General features: G+C 32.9%; 1 long non-coding RNA gene across 1 annotated transcript; it reads left to right on the top strand.

The window, feature by feature from the left end:
• The first annotated feature begins 10,110 nt into the window (after positions 1-10,110).
• Positions 10,111-13,238, top strand: LOC111397457. Its single transcript, XR_002703253.1, has 3 exons — positions 10,111-11,275; positions 11,381-11,457; positions 11,545-13,238. It is a non-coding gene; the product is annotated as an uncharacterized LOC111397457 (long non-coding RNA).

Below are 13,238 nucleotides of genomic sequence, written 5' to 3'. Positions count from 1 at the left end.
ACATCACCATTATAGGTTTTCTTTTGCAGATTGGTGAGGTAGTAAAAAGAAAGTGAGAGATTTATTTTTTTTAATTGGGTTGGTGAGATTTTGCATCAATTGAATATTGTTACATCATCTATTGGTAGCCAAATTTGTAAAGTGTAATGTACATGTAACGCAACTGTAATTTCAAGGGTCATCAATCACATTGTGGAGAAATAAAAACCCTTGTAGAAAAGACACTTGATCGTTTTGTAACACGAATATATTTTTTTACTAAGTCCATGTTCATTTAACTTTATTTCCACTTATATGAACATAAAACTAATGGCAAAATTTCACCGTATTTCGATCTCATGTTTGATACAAACTTGTAGCTTACCATCTTCAACTCCACACCAAAATTTGAGATAAGTTTTACACTATTTTATAACAAATCTTGCTCCAAATTGAAAATCATCTACAAACTAATACACAAAATTTGCATCAAATAATAGCGTTTTATCATTTTTTTTTTTCATTTTTAACAATTTATTTATACCAAAAATTTATTTATTTTATTGTAACATATATTACTAAATAAATAATTACGATTAATAAACGAAAATATTGAATTATGTAATAAATTTAAAACATGTAGTACAATTAATACCAATACCATAGTTAAGAAAATATTAAATCATAATATTAAAAAATGTTTAATACAGTTCGAATCTCGATACCATGATATTACGAAATCGAATTAGTATTGTCATTTAATTCTTGAAATTCATATATTTATTTCAAAAATGATAAACTAATGCATTTCTAAGTGCATTGTGAGTATCTTTAACCTTTATTTGTCTATGACGAGCAAGAAATTTTTGAAAGAGATGATTTTCATCTTAATTTTAAATAATTGTGTTTGTTATCTTTTAAAACTTCTTAATTACTTTTCATTTAATTCAATTTTAAATTATTATTGATTGCATGATTAAAATTTATCGCAAATGCTTATAATAATAATAATAATTTAAAAAATTAAGAATTAAAATTTGTTATATAACAAAAAAAATGGATACACATACTATTAACAAAAATTTGATGCAACAATATTCATTTGCATTTTGCACCAAAATTGTACAAATTATAGTGTTGGGTTGGAGAGTGTTTGCACTAATTTTTTGGTGCTAAATGGTTAAATATGGTGTTTAGGTATGAAAGTTGGAGATGTCCTTAGAAGTCATTATAGAGAAATGCAAGTAAGAAGATCAATATTAGGAACAAAAGTAATTCAAATAGTGTTCATTTCTTATATAATAAAGTGATATTTCTTGGATTTTTGGTGCAAAATGGTTAAATATGGTATTTAGGCATGAGAATTGGAGATGCTCTTAGAAGTCATTACAGTGACACACAAGTGGATAAATATTAGTAACAAAATTAATTCAAATAGTGTTCATTTCTTAATATAAGGTAATAAAGTGATATTTCTTGGTTTTTTTTTCAACTTTTTTAAAGACCTCTAGTCGTCTATTATGTTTTCAAGGGTTAATGATGGCTATAGGGGTGAAATCAAAACCGTCTTGGAAGAGGGGGAATACCATTTTTATCGCTTTAAATTAATAATTATACTATATGTACATAGATTTTTGCGAGACAGTTTGACAGATTGGCAGTTGACACAATTTCATTGAAGGATAATTGGTACAAAACGTACTTACCTTTCAAGTCTGTTGTGGAAAACGTCTCTACCTTTCATTTTTTGACATTTTTGCCCTCATTTCAACATTTCTTTGCACTAGAAGTCCCGTCAGTTTCTCCCTTAATTAAATACAAAAATGCCTTTTTCTTTCAATAAACAAGGGTAAAATTGTCCTCACCTATTTCAACCCTTCTTCCAACCCCTTCATGTCCTCAAAAGCACGACGGTTCCTCTGCGATTTTCTTCTTGAAACGTCATACCTTTACTTCAATTTCTACAAACGTTCCTCCGTTCACCATTCATATTCTCGCACCTGATCTGTCCACACAGTGGAAGCATGCATTGAGGATTTTTTCAGCAAGCAAAGGTAACGTTTTGGGTATTTTTGTTTTTCAGATCGTAGTTTGGTGCTTTGCATGATTGAGAGTCTGTATGGAGTTTTGATGCCATTTATTATTGTTATGCAGACCTTTGAACATGTTTCTTCCATTTTTGAGAAATCCTGGCGATGATCGACTTAGTTATGGTATAGTGTTATTTCCCCAAATTTTGTGTAAACTCATCCGATTTCATTGTGCATTCACACAATTTTACTGCAAAATCCCCAAATTTATGTCTACCTGAACACATGCATTTGGTGTTTTTTTGTCACTATGCATATTTTCCTTTGGCGTGCACTCAGTGTTCTCCATTTGATGTGAACTTTATGCTATTGCCTGCAGGTGGTAATTCTAAATATTTCACAATTGAAGTACATTATGGAGGCCAATTTTATGATTAGCCAAACAATGTGGCGTATGAAAGAAGATTCGTTCTTTTCGTCGACTTCTTTCATGGTAAATGGTGCACGAGAGAGAATTGTGTAAATTCTTACACGGAACTTGTGATGAAAGGGTGTTGGAATTTTACTATAAGAAGCAAAAAATGAGTTTAGGGAAGGGGTTGACGAGATTGGAGAGTGAAGAGGCTATTAATGGGATGCTTAGGGATAGGAATGGACATGCAGACGTGAAAATATACGTCGTAGCCCAAATGCAATCATATGCATTGCAATGGTCTTCACAAGTTGATGAAGACCAAAAATTTGAAGGTTTTTGTATACCTTCGATTCCAGAAAACGAAGGAGGGAAGCATGAAGAAAATTAGTCAGATCAATTTTTGCAAGAGAATGCTAAGGAGTTGTGGTCATAGTATGAGGAAACTTTACAATACTGTACAAATGTGGGTGATTTGAGTGCAGAGGAGGATGAAAATGAAGAACCAAGAGGGGAAGATGAAGTCGAAGGTTTGGTGGAATCAGATTATGAGATGGAGCAGGAGCTTGTAGTACTACTGAAGTTGGGAGTGAAAGGGTTAATTTTGATTTCAGATTTGGTGTATCCGATGCGCAAGTTAGGGATTCGAATACTGACTATGAGGACTCTGATGATTTACAAAGCATTCATAATGAAGAAGAGGGCAATACAGCTTCAAGAAAGAGGGCTTCCAATGATACTTTTCATGTTGGGATAGATCTGGAAGATCTAGTGTTTAGAAAAAGTAACTAGAACATATTCTTTACTTCTATTTTAAACATGATTATGTACTTTAGTTTAATGAGGTATGATATACATTGATTCTTTTGTTTGTACAGGCTTGACATTTGAGTCAAAGGTCATTCTAAAGGCTGCAATCACCGAATATTCAATTAGAAAGAACAGAGAGATTAAGTTCAAAAAGGATGACGCTCGCAAATTGAGAGCCAAGTGCTAGGGAGATTGTCTATGGGTGATTTGCATATACACAACAGTCAGCATTGGACATTCATTTCAGATAAGCAAAAGGGGTTGACTAATGCAATTGAGTCCTTGATGTGTGTTAGACATCTATACAACAATTTTAGCCTCTCTCCCAAGAGTTTGGCTTTGAAGAATTGTCTGTGGGATACAATCAGGGCCACTATTGTACCACAGTGGCTTGAACACATGCAATGGATGTTGGACTTGGACCCAGCTGCTTATGGATGGCTTGAAGGAAAGCCAGCTTCTCATTGGAGTAAATCCCAGGTCAGAGAGTGGAATCAATGTGACATGCTTATCAACAATTTATGTGAATCGTTTAATAGTACAATTGTGATTGCAAGAGAGAAGCCGATATTAACCATGCTAGATGATATAAGGATATGTTTGATGATGAGAATTGTAGCCTGTATGGAGTCCTATGATCGGTGGACAACAGCAGTAGGACCTAGAATTCAGAAGATTTTGGAGAAAAATTGTAAGCTTGCAAGGATAGAATGGGCTGAATACGCTGGCAATGAAAAGTTTCAAGTTTGACACAATGCAGAAACTGTGATACATGCTTTGGATTTAAGGGCAACAACTTGTACATGTCGTGGTTGGCAATTATTAGGAATTGCATGTAGCCATGTGATTGCCTCCATTGTATCTAGAGGTCTCAACGTGATGGAGTTTGTAGATGATATCTACAAGAAGGATGCATATATGAGAACATATACGCTGTCAATTTCTCCCATCACATGACCGAACAGATGGCCAACCCTAGGTTTGAACCCTCTCAATCCACAAGTGTACACAAAAAGGGCTGAGAGGCCAATGAAAAATAAAAGAAAAGAGCCAAATGAGATGGCTTCTTCAAGTCAGCAGAAGAGGTGTACAAGGTCGAAGAGCAATGCCAAAACTTCACAATCAACCTCAGAAACAACTGCAAGTCAATAAAAAAGATCAGGGCTAATAATGACATGTACAAAATGTGGTGAAGCAGGACACAATAGGAGAGGCTGCAAATGGACACCACCTCTAGCACCTCATTAGGATGAAGCTACCAACCAAGTTTTCCTATTAATTTTTTTGGCTTTTGTTTTTGTTCATTCAATGCATAGGTTGTGCAATGCAGTTTGTGGATATAATGTAGTACCTTATTTTGCTGTTTTTGATGTTTTTGAATATTGGATAAAATTAAGCACGTTTAGAACTTTTATTGGCTACACTGTGGAAATTTTGCACATTTGAAATGAAAAGTTCTGTCTGAATTGTTTTATTGCATGTGCTCATTTTCCTTCAATTTTTTGGTTAATTAGTGGGTGAATTGTGTTTGAGATTCTTTGATGGAATTGGTGTATTCAGAGTTTGAATTGTTGTGTGTATAAAAAGGAGGAAAATAGAAGAAAATAGGGACTTTTCTCATCAAAATTTTGAAAGGTCGGGATGTTATTTGCAAAAATTTTTAAAAGGTAGGGACGTTTCTCGCTAATATATTTTAAAGGTAGGGATGTTTTCAGAGAAATTATAACAACGTAGGGACTATTATCACAAGGTTAATTCAATTCTTAGAAGAAGTGAATAGGACTAGTTCATCTTCTCCATTGAGCCAAAATAGGCAATTCACCATTGAAATGTAATACATACATCATAGCACCCATTTCCACTCGTTCTTTTCAATTTACTCGGTGGGTTTCACCCTTAATATGCATAAACTAGAAGTGAACATCCAGTATTAATCTTTATAAATTGACCACCCATTCAATATGTGTTTCTAAATTTTTTTTTCCAGTAACCTAACATGATAGCGGCAGTAGTTGTGGAATTGTGAAATATAATGTTGTTCACAACATTTTTTCTTTACTTAACGTAATCATTTAAAGTATTTTCATATTCATATTGCTGCTACTGTTACTTATGGACTAAGTTGATAGCGAGAAGAAGGGGTGAAATGGGTGAGGACAATTTTACCCTTGTTTATTGAAAGAAAAAGGCATTTTTGTATTTAATTAAAGGAGAAACCGATGGGAAGTCACTACAACAAAATGAACTTTTTACGGCATCCATTTACGACTTGCAAAAGATTCATGCTGTAAAAATAGACTATTTACAGCATGCTATAAATGTATGCCGTAAATGATAAATTACTTATAATATTTTACGGCATACATTCTTTGCAGGTCGTAAAGATCAAATATTTACGGCAGACATTCCTTTGCACGTCGTAATAGACCGGTTGAATTTTGGGCCCAGTCCAACACTTTCATTGCCTTTGGTGAAAATCTAAAATTGGGCTCTCCACTTATCTGGCCCAAAGGAAAAAGTGAAACAAAATTACCTGTTTAGGTTGAAATTGTAACTCACGAAATTCCCAAATCCACTTCCTCCCTACTTCTCAATCTCCAACTCTCTACTCGGCTCTCGAATATCCTCCAAAACTATGAAGTTTATAACTGCTATAAATCTGCTCGTCTGTAGTCCTTGAACGTACCTTGAAGATCCTGCTTCCGGCCTCCTGTCTGGTAAGTGCAATCACTCTATATTTTTGTGCGAAATAAATATGCTTTGGTTCTGCCTCTGTTTGAGAACTCATTTTTCTAAATATTTGATTAGAGATTTAATTGTGTGGGCAATGTGTTTGACGTAATGACTTTGAGAAGAGTCGTTTATTATGTATGATTTGAATGTGATTTGAATTTATGGTAATGGTATAGAGGTTGAAAGTAACGATTGGTTTCTGCCTGATGAAATGAAACTAATGTTCTAGTAGATTTTTTGAAATAAGGTTGAGATGACAACGAAAAAAAATCGAAACGTGTCTTTCTGGGCGCTATGATTTAAATTTTGGGATTTCTATTCTCATATTCACCATTAGAACAAGATTCGGAGAAGATGAATCATAGGACTAATTGTAGCCAGAAGAACAATGTTTATATACGTGAATTCGATGAATGAGTGGCATGAAGATCTTTTAAGTACCAATATATCAAATTTGAATAATTTGTAGATAACAATAACTTTAAAACAGTTGGAAATCCAACGCTTGGATTTAAGAATCACTTTGATTAGTATTTGCATATCTTTAGGCCAGTGGCTCCCAAAATAGGCATCTAATAAGGATACAACTAAGAATGCTCTCCTAAGGGAAGTTGTAAGAACAATCAAGACAAACAAATTATAACAAAGTGGACAATACTGCTGGTAAAGGATCACTTTCACATTTTTCTTTCATTTGACTTCTCCCTCCAATAAACATTCATAACTGCTTCTCTTTGATACATGTCTTCAACATAAGTGGAAACCATCTTTTCAAGTTCTGTTGATAACCATAATGGTTAATTGGAAATTTGTTCAATTACATCACTTCAAATATATCTATTATCTATTATAGAGAAGTGTTACAATGACACATAAAGAAACCAACACTTATGTTTTTGGCCATCAATATTAATAGATAATAAGCATTCGAATTAAGGGCCAGTTACCAAACATTGATCAATAAAAGACTTTTTAGCCACTATTTAGTCCTTGCTAATATTTTGACCAATGGTTTATTTGAACTTTTAGTTGGTTTCTATAAATGCATTAATATTTCTCTAATTAGTAAATCTAACAAAGAACGAACAAGAGGACAAGGAAAAAAAAAAGATAAAAATAAGCAACTTACTTTGCTCAGTAGACAAGTATATGGTTATCAACAGAACCATATCTGTTGATAACCATCTTCTCTTTGAGTAATTTCCACTTCAACATAAGTGAAAATTTGTTCTTAATTGGAAATTACGTAAGTGGATAACCATAAACATTCATAAGTAAATTGAGGTTCTTAATTGGAAATTTCTCCAAGTTGTGTTGTGGTTTCCTCCCAAAAATATTAAAATCTTGGAATTCTTCCTCCCAAACTCATTTTAAGAATGATGTTTTTTATTTGTAGAACTTTTCTCTGGCAAATGGTTACCCAATTGATGGCACACTAATCTTGCCTTAAGGCTTAAATTCCAGGCTATGTGGTTACCCTGACCAAAATAAGGATCCGAATAATTTTCATACTAAATTTTATATTAAAATTTTCTGCTCTCTAATCCTTTTGCTTGTGTGTGTGTCTAAATATAAACTGACACGTTTTATTCTTTGAGGAATAAAGGATTGGTGCATAATTAGTCAATTGTGCAGAAGCACCCCGATAATCGTTGAAGTTGTTCTCTTTAGTCACAATTGTGATAAATTATAGAGTGGTTCAATTATTTGGGGTCTAAATTATTCTGGTTGAACATATGTTTACTTGGAGATATTTGACCAGATGCTTCCTATGTAAGGTGTTCATTAGGATTGAGCAGAAAAAATAGTGTTTTTTCGTATAACCATTTAATGGTTGAAAAAAAATGTATTGTATAACAGGTTATGTCTTAATACTATTGGTATAGCATCATGGATAAAAATTGGGTACACCTATTAAGGTTATCTTATCCCCTTAAATTTAGAGTGTTTTTAAATATGTTCGTATACACTTTTAGATGATTTACTTAGTATTTTATTATAGAGTTTTGAAGGCATATCAACATGGTGCAAGAAAGTTTGCAAATATGGTGCAAGCCAATGCAGGGAATCCAAAAAATGTCATATGCCCTTGCAAATGTTGCAAAAACCTATTTTACCAACATTTTGATACAAGTATGGGCATTTGATCATTCATGGGATGGATCTTACTTATACTGCGTGGGTGTTCGTGGCAAAAAATCAAATGCATCATTACCTCCTCAAGATGTAGAAAATTTTGAGACATATAGGATGTATAAATATGCATTTCTTCAAGATGACAATAACATAGAACTTGAGAATAAAGATCAAAAGAAAGAATTTTCTAATTTATACAAGGGAGTTGAAATTCCTTTATATCCCAGTTGTACAATGTATACAAGAATATCTGCAATCGTTGTATTATACAAGTTTAAAACTACACGTGGTATATCTAATAATGGTTTCAATGAACTTCTTGAAATAATTCGAGACATGCTACCGCATGGGAGCACTCTTCCCGATTCCTGTAATTCAACAAAAAGGTTGTTGAAAACCTTTGATTTGGGATATGAGAAGATACATGCATGCGTAAATGATTGTTGTTTGTTTAGAAAGGATCTAAAGGATTTGGAGACATGTCCAAAATGTGCATCTTCACGTTGGAAAGTTAATGAGCAGACTAAGGATATTCAAAAGGGAATACCTGCAAAAGTTTTACGATATTTTCCAATTATACCACGATTTAGAAGAATGTTTAGGTCACCTGACACGGCAGAACAACTAATATGGCACTTAAATCACAAAAGTCAAGATGGAAAAATGTGTCATCCAGTTGATTCATTAGCTTGGGAGAGAATTGATCAAAAACAGCCTTCTTTTGCATCAGAACCACTAAAATCTTAGGCTTGGCCTTTCGTCCGATGGATTTAATCCTTTTGGTGACCTAAGTTCTAGGTATAGTTGTTGGCCGGTGATTCTAGTTATATATAATCTACCTCCTTGGATATGCATGTCCAAGGAAAACTTATTATTGACTTTGTTAATCCCAGGTCCAAAGCAACCTGAAAATGATATAGATGTATATCTAAAACCACTTAGAGAAGACCTAAAGGAGTTGTGGAATATCGGTGTTGAAATATATGATGGATTTACCAAGTTTATCTTCAATTTGAAGGTTGTATTGATGTGGACAATTAATGATTTTTCAATTTATGAAAACTTATTTGGATATCCTACAAAGGGCGAGGCGACATGCCCTGTATGTGGTTTATCCGCATGTGTAAAATGGTTGACATATAGTCGAAAGTTCGCATATATAGGTCATAGAAGATTTATTTCATATAATAATCATTTTCGATCGAAAGAAGCTATGTTTGATGGAAATAAGGATTACACGCCTAGTCCAAAAATATTAACTGGTCGAGAAATGATGTGTTCAATAAAGAATGTTAGCAATGATTGGGGGAAAAAGGTGAAAAAAAAGAAACAAAAAAAATTAGATTCCCATTGGCCATAGAAAAAGAAATCAATATTCTTTGATCTACATATTGGGAGGTTAGTTTTTCAAACTATTTGAATTTAGTTATCTTTTTGCATAACTTTTTTTTTCTAAATTTATATCATTATTTTCAGATACTACTTTTACGTCATAATTTGGATGTAATGCACATTGAGAAGAATGTTTGTGAAAGCATACTTAGCACCATTCTGAATATGAAAGGAAAATCAAAAGATGGGCTCAATTCTCATAAGTATTTGCTTAATATGGGTATTAGAAAGGATCTTCATCCAAAGTTGAAAGGAAATTCATATTACCTACCCGTAGCATCATACATGCTATCTAAAAAAGAGAGAGAGTTATTTTGTAAGAGATTATTTGATTTAAGATTACCTAATGGTTATAGCTCTAACATTTCAAAGTGTATCTCAATAACAAATGATAGGATTTTAAATCTAAAGTCTCATGATTGTCACGTGCTCATACAACAATTGTTATTCGTTACATTAAGATGAGGAGGATGTTGCTGTGATTTTATGTATGCTTGAAAGGTTTTTCCACCTTCTTTTTTTGACATAATGATTCATTTAACCATTCACCTTGGGCATGAAGTTCGTATTGGCGGACCTATACAATATCGTTGGATGTACCCATTTGTGAGGTAACTTAGCATTATACTTTTGTACTTATTCAACCTTTCTTCTTCTAATTATTTAGGTCTCTCGTGCATATTATGTGTGAATTAGGTTTATGAAGACACTTAAAAGATATGTTAGAAATCGTTCAAGACATGAAGGCTGCAAAGCAAAGCGTTATTTAGCCGATAAATGTATGCTTTTTTGTAGTGGTTATATGAAACAAGCTACTAAGATAGGGGTCCGATATAATCAAAATGAGGATTTTGAGAATGACACAACTATTGATGGACGTACCGTTTCTAAACAAAAGTCAAAGATTTTGAGTCAAGAAATGTTAGAGGTCACTCATCGTTACGTGTTGTTTAATAGTGCAGCAGTTGAACCGTATATAATGTAATCAAGTTAGTTAATAAGTTAGTTTTGCATTGATTAATATTTTCTCGTAAACTTGTCTGACTATTTATTTATTTATTTTATTTAGGATGCATATAGAGGAGATTAAAAATACAAATAGCCATGCTGCCAAGAATGAAACCTTATTACAAATGAAAAATATGGAGACTTTCACTTCTTGGTTTATAGAAAAAGGCAAAGAAGACAATTGTAACATGTCAAGGACATTGAAATGGCTTGCGTGACGACCAAGATGTGAGGTGATGTCACATTCTGGTTATGTTATCAATGGACATTGATTTCATACAACCGATGTTAGTAGAAGTACACAAAACAGTGGTGTTTCTATTGAGGCACAAACTATATGCCAATCTAGTGTGAAGGATACAAGTCATGTAGTTGGTAAAATTTCTTATCATGGTATTATAAAAGATATAATTATACTAGACTATCATAGTTTTAAAGTTCCTATGTTTCATTGTGATTGGGCAAATATAGATAGCGAAGTCAAGATTGAAGAAAGGTTTTACATTGGTAAATCATCATAGAGGACAACATCAATTTGAAAGAGATCCATTTATCTTAGCATCACAAGCAAAGCAAGTTTTTTATTCTAGAGAAAGTGATACGTCTAGTTGGTATATTGTATTGAAGGCACCTCCTAGAGGATTTCATGAGTCAGAAAATTTTGATGATGATGCTTATACTCCATCCACAGTAGATGCATCATTAAGACTTGATATGACTGTTGAAGATGAAAGTTACGTGAGATATGACTGTGATGGCATTGATATTGAATATGGTAATTGTATAGATTTAAGATTCTCTCTTTCTTGCATTATATTTTATTGATATTTCATTAATGTTAATGTCTCTAATTCTATTATTTCTTAATTTATTTATGTAGATGCAAATGATGAAAGCTGACTTTTGTGGAAACTGACGTGCAAAATGAGTGGACATAATATGTCAAATCATGGTGAAGTAAGTTATGAGGTTGTGTTTAAGGGTTTCAAATGTCTTCATGTTAAATTTAAGAAAAAATTATCATTTCTTTTTTGTGCAATGCAGTCATCTACTCAGGGATACAAGAAATCAAAATGAGCTAAAAAAGCTTCGGTTGTTGTTGCCACAAGAGAAGGAAATGAAGGCATAAAAATATCAGAGAGAGGTTTTAAATCTGTGCAACATGATGCAGAAGTCTTGCTAAATAGCTTCAGTACTACTGAAAAAGTAAAGAAAGGAAGGGGTCGAGCAAAGTTGAACTATCTCAACAAGGGAAAATGTACAAAGTTAACTGTAGAATTTAATGAAAGAGGGCAACCAATTTGTAAAGGATCAAATAAGTTATCATCGTTCTTTGGAACCACAGCTAGGGAACTTATACCTATTAAAAAGAAAAATTGGAAAGATTTCAACGAAAGTTTTCTTTATGACATATGGGAGTTTGTGCAGGTGATATACACCTCACATCACATATAGTGTAAATTAAATCTTGTGTATTTTGATGTAGCAAAGGTTTGATATTGACATTGTCATAGAAAGTACATTATGCAAAAATATGGAAAGAGTTGGAGAGATCATCGATCTGATATGCCAAAAACAATCAGCGACAAAGGAAGAAAAATTGGCGAACACAAGTTGCTGCTCTTCTCAAGCCAGATAATGTTGAGTCAATGGAATAATGGTAAGCATTTGTCAAAGAACGCAATTCTCAACCATACAAGGTATGTTCCATTGCTCTTATATAATGAATGTGCATGTTATAAGTTACTGTGGGCAAACCAGATGAATATTCTTTTATATTGTGAATGGGTAATGATTGTAATGGTGTTACATATCCTTTCTATAATGAATTAAGTTGTTAGATGATGATTTCCTATAGGTTCCTAGCTCTTCCTACTACTTTCACTTTCGTTAGCAAAAAAGAAAGTATAACACTATCCATAATGTTGTGTTTATACAATAATTTTCAAATTTTGAATGATAGGTTTAAAAAGATGAGAGCTAGTCAAACTATGTTGCATACAACAAGTACAAAAGGCTTTGCCCGCTTAGAAGCAAAAATGGTAAAATTTATGTTCAATTATAAGTTAAATTTGCTTGAAAATTTGTCAATGTGTACAAACTATCATGCATACGGAATGGGTAAAACAAATTGCAGCACTTGATTCCATTACAAGAGATGATATTTATATTCGAGGACTGATGCGAAAAAATGGTGAATCAATTAATGACTCAGTTGGAGAAACATTGGTAACGAATTTGTTCTTTGAATTTTCTTCTGGTAATTCAAAGTTTATATTTGCATTACTTTAAACCATTAATGTAATTCTTGATATCAGAAAAAAATAAAAACTTGTTCATAAACAGTTACCTCTCCAAGTAAACAATCTCTCAAAGATGATGGTGTTGCAAGAATACTTGGTTTGGAATGTCGAGGATGAGTAAGAGGGCTTGGCTTCGGTGCAACTCCTTCAAAGTTGAATGCTTTGGTACAAAGTCAGAACTTGTAAACTCAAGTACAAGAGTTAAGAGATGAAATTAAAGAATTGAAAGCTTTATTTCAACAGAAGAGTAAAAGTGTTGAACAAGAAAATGTAAGTGCGAAACTATCGGTTGATATTCTATACTTTATATTCTTTTCTATATTCAAATTATCAAATTGTACTTTCATATGAATTTTACAACATAGTGATAGAAGCTCGAATGGTTTAGATAATTATCAGAGTAAGAAATACAAATTGTTATGTTGGTTTGGGAAA

The sequence above is a fragment of the Olea europaea genome, chromosome 7 (genome assembly GCF_002742605.1).
Source record: "Olea europaea var. sylvestris chromosome 7, O_europaea_v1, whole genome shotgun sequence".
NCBI lineage: Eukaryota > Viridiplantae > Streptophyta > Magnoliopsida > Lamiales > Oleaceae > Olea > Olea europaea.
This window is presented reverse-complemented; position numbering and strand designations above follow the sequence as displayed.